The 4795-nt window shown below is 40.4% G+C and overlaps 1 protein-coding gene across 1 annotated transcript in view; it reads left to right on the forward strand.

The window, feature by feature from the left end:
• Positions 1–4795, forward strand: part of MPDZ (multiple PDZ domain protein) — a 236534-nt gene that overhangs the window by 55615 nt on the left and 176124 nt on the right. The gene's annotated exons all lie outside the window — the stretch shown is intronic.

Below are 4795 nucleotides of genomic sequence, written 5' to 3' on the forward strand. Positions count from 1 at the left end.
TAAATAAATTAATAACTTAAGTTGATATATTTTTATTTATTCAGCTGAAGAAACCCCTATTCAGTCTGAAATAACAACCAGAAGTTACACAGAAAACAGATAATTATTTAGTGACTCTTACTAATTTACTAGCAAATTTACATTACACAGAATGTTTATTTATATAGAAAAATCACAGGTATTTATTTTGTTCCATTTATTTCCTTTTCCATAAAGCAAAGATGGGAGTCAAGTTCTTTTTATTAAACATTCATAGAAAGTGTGCTAAGAACAGAGCAATCAAGGCAAATAGAGATAATTCCTGTTGCTAAAGGAGACTCTATTTCAGAAAGCTCTTTTAATTAGCATTTATTATAACAGATTCAAAAGGTACTTTTGATTTATGGACATAAATTTGCAAATTTAAAAATCCTTATGTGATACCATATTTAGTAGATAACTAAAAATGTGATCTCTCCAACATTTGCTGTCACCTTTCTGTAGACCTCAAGGGTGGGAAAGAGTCAGAAAAAGCCACTGGCATTGATTTCATCTCTAACAATTTAGAGGAAGACACATGGCATTAAATATATTGTAATATTATACCTGCTCTGGTCTTACAAACTTTGTTCTGAGCGTCTTCCCATCTTTTGTGTTGCTGATTCTATTCTGACTCATAGAGACCCTATAGGACAGTGTAGAACTACTCCATAGACTTTTCTAGATCACTAGAAACTTTCTCCTGTGACACTGCTGGTGGATTCCAACCCCTGACCTTTCAGCAACCAGGACACCTCGCCTTCATGTCCTGTCGTTCAGAATATCAGAGCTTCTCTTTCAGCAGTTAACTTCTTATAGATTAGACTCTATTTTTGGAATGTGATTTGTTCCTTCTGGCTCACCCTAGCAGAAGTCCAAATATTATTTTCCTATGCAGACATACCATAGGCATTAGGTCCTGGTGTGTGGGATCCTCAGCCTGTTGCCGATTTCATTATGCCATCTGCTTCAACCTGAACAGTGTAACTTCTGTTAGCAGACGTTATTGACGTTGCCATGGCTCAGGGTAAAAAAAAAAAAAAGGCTTGGCATAATCTTGTTTTTGAAAAAAATAATAATTGATCATGCCTTCTGTAGATTTTAAAATAAGCATTTGAAAGGATTCCCAAATTCCTCTTTTCAACACATTGATCTCTTTTTCCTTTGTGAGCATAATAGCCCATATAGCGGTTGAATTATGGGTAACTTTGATAACTCAGTGAATTTTCTGCTTTATTAAATGATTGTACGTAAGATAAATAATAGAATAGGTAATGCACTCTTCAGTGAGAATTGATGATGCGTTGCAAAATATTGTGATAGCTTATTGCAAAGGAAGCTTTTACCTCATATAAGTTCCAGAAATCTTAGTTCAAAGGACAGTGTGCTTGGCAATACAGAGATGATAGGAATCCTCTGCTGGGAATGTCTGTGTCATAACTCCTTATTAGGTGGGTGACTTGGTGCAGTTTCATTTTTTTTACAAAGTAGAGATGCTAATGCTTGGACAATTGTTGGATAAATTAGATTAGAATAGGTTCATAAAAAATGCATAAACATTTATTCTGCAAATGTATATTGAACACCGGCTCTGTTTCAGTCACTCTCCAAGAGACTGAGGATATCATAGGGAATCAAAGAGTCCAATTTCGTCTGCTGGCAAGTCTCACATCCTAGTCTGTGTCCGTTGCCTCAGATGGAATTTCTATGACAGCAGAGTGTTTGGCAGCTGGTAATCAGTGCCATGAAGAAAACCGGAGCAGGGTAAGCCCGTGAACATGCTGTTGGGTGCTAAACTGGATAGGGTTGTCAAGGAGGGCATCTAGGAGGGCATCTATTGTTGAGCATGCCAGGATAATATAAAGAAATAAGTCATCGGAATATTTAGGGAAAGGATGTACCTGGCTGACAGAGGAAGCAGATTGGCGGTTTAAGGAGCTGTGAGGTGTGTTTGAGAGCTGGTCTCAAATGAGAAGGAAAAAGGAAGTCAGGATTTGAGGCTACGGAGTGATCCAAAACGTCATTGACCTAACTTTTCTGACGACTAATTGTAGATTATCCTTTATAATGGGCATGTACAGGTATGCCTTTTTGAAGCCCAAGACTTCTGACACCAATTGCAAGGAGTTGGGGTTTACCTACAGAGTTAGAGGAAATAGCCCACACAAGACCACACAACTACAAGTTTAGGGAATTCTCAGAATCAACCTTAGGTTTGATTACTCATGAGGAGGACTCACAGAACTCCTGAAAGCTATTATACTCTCACTGTGGCTTATTACAGGGAAAGGATACAGGTTCAAAGCCTGGTGTGGCACTGTAGGATAAGTACTGGAGCACAAGGTAGATTTGAACTGCAGGGTCAGTGGTTCAAGCTCACCAGCTGCTCCTCAGAAACACTATACAGGGTTGCTACGAGTCAGAACCGACTCGATGGCACTTAATATCAACAACAAAGGAAGAGCATGTTGGCATTGTAGGATAAGCATTGCACTGTGAATCACAAGGCCATGCTGTGGGTAAAGATGAGGATTTCTTTTCCCATAAAAATTTACAGTGTCTGAAAACTTTTATAGGGCCACTATGAATCAGAACTGACTTGATGGCACACTGAGTCAGAATTGAGTCGATGGCACACAACACAACAAAAGAGGAGATAGTTAGGGTACTTGACGGGGGCTCCAAATGCCAAACCTCACTTGTTCCAAGGAACTGATGTGTGATAGTACGTGAGGAATATTGCCAAACCAGGAAGCTAACTCTAGCTGTAGCATCCAGAGTTTTGATAGAACTTTATTATCTAGGCATGATAGACCTCAGTCTGGCGTTCCTTTCCTGGAGATCATGCTGACTTCACATTGTCTGAGAGATCCACCATCTCATCAGTCCAAACGAATGGATATAGTAAGAGGGGTCCACTGTGGTGTGGTGCTGTGGGATAAAGCACTGAACCCAAACGTTGGTTTGAACCACAAGGTCGGCGGTTCAAATTCACCAGCTGCAACTTGGAACCCTTATACAGGGCCAGTATGAGTCGGGACTGACTCAGCGACAGTTACCTACAACAACAGTTGCTACAAGGAATACTGATTGGTGGTGTAGGATAAGCATTGAACTGGTAACAGCAAGGTAGTCAGTTCAAACCTACCAGCTGCTCCTTGGCAACCCTATACAGGGTTTCTATGAGTTGGAGCTGACTTGACGACACTTAGTAACAACAACAACAGTCTCTCCAGAAGTTACCTACCAGGGATGGGGGACAAAGGCCAGTTATCTTCTGGGGCAAGGCAGATTTCTTTGTTATACATTGTTATAACCATTCAAACACGCAGAAAGTAAATGACCCCAGGAATGTCATCGCTCAAGAACAATTAGTGCTATTATAGATTGATATATATTCTTTTTTTCTTAATGTATATGAGATTATGGAGTGCTGGTGTGTCACTGTAGGATAATCATTGAACGACAACGTGAGTTTAAACTGCACAGTTGGTGGTTCAAACTGACCAGCCGCTCCTAGAAAACCCTATACAGGATAGCTATTAGATGGGAGTGATGCGACGGCACTTAACAACAAAATAGAATTATATTGTCCACACCGCTTTTTCGTTTTCACTTCACATTGTGTACGTGACTGTGCATGTTGATGTTTTCTCTGGAGTTGAACAATGGAAAGCCTTACCACCACCACTACCCCTAATCTGATGAATAGTAAGTAGTGCACTGAACATTCTTGGATATGCATCTTTGTGAATTATTCAATTTTTGTTTTTCCTTGAAATAAACCTCTTGGAGTAAAATGACAAAATGACTGGTTCAACTGTGTGGACATTTTGGAATTTCTGAAATAGTTTATGAGATGCTATAATTATTAATGGCCTGTCTATTACCCATAGGTAAACAGTGCAGCTTCTACGACTTCAAATGTTGACTATGGCCACATTCCACATCTCAGCCAGGCTGTAATTCCTGCTCTGCAAAATGAATCATTTTTATTGTCCTCAAATGATGGGAACGTGGAAGCACTTATGGGATCTCCAACTCCACACATCAACGGGAAATCTGCTTGTGATGACTTTGATCAGCTGATCAAAAATATGGCCCAGGTAAGACTATGTCTCCCTCTTAGTTATGATGTTGTTGTGTTGTTAATTTTGGACTCACACTCACCCAGTATAGGATTTCCGAGGAATGACTGTTGGATCTGAACCGCCGATGTTGTATTCAGCAGTCCAGTACTGATCCTATAGCAACACACCAGGAGCCCATAGTTATGATTGTTGTTGTTGTTAGGTGCCATCGAGTAGGTACCGACCCATAGCAACCTTATACACAGCAGAACAAAACACTGCCCGATCCTGGGCCAATCTCACTACTGTCGCCATGCTTGAGTTCACTGATGTTGCCACTTGGCCAATCCATCTTGTTAGGGGTCTTCCTCTTTTCTCTGACCTTCCACCTTAACAAACATGATATCCTTCTCCAGTGACTGGTCCCTCCTGACAATATGTCCAAAGTATGAGAGACGAAGTTTGGCCATCTTGGCTTCCAAGGAGCACTCTGGCTTCACTTCTTCCAAAACGGATCTATTGGTTCTTTAGGCAGCCCATGACACTTTCTATATTCTCCTCCAACACCATAACTCAAAAGCATCAATTCTTCTGAAGTCTTCCTTATTCATTGTCCAGCTTGCGCATGCATATGAGGTTATTGAAAATACCATGGCTTGGGTCAGGCACACCTTAGTCCTCAAGCTGACATCTTTGCTCTTCAACAC

The sequence above is a fragment of the Chrysochloris asiatica genome, unplaced genomic scaffold (assembly GCF_000296735.1).
Source record: "Chrysochloris asiatica unplaced genomic scaffold, ChrAsi1.0 scaffold00065, whole genome shotgun sequence".
NCBI classification, from domain to species: Eukaryota; Metazoa; Chordata; class Mammalia; order Afrosoricida; family Chrysochloridae; genus Chrysochloris; species Chrysochloris asiatica.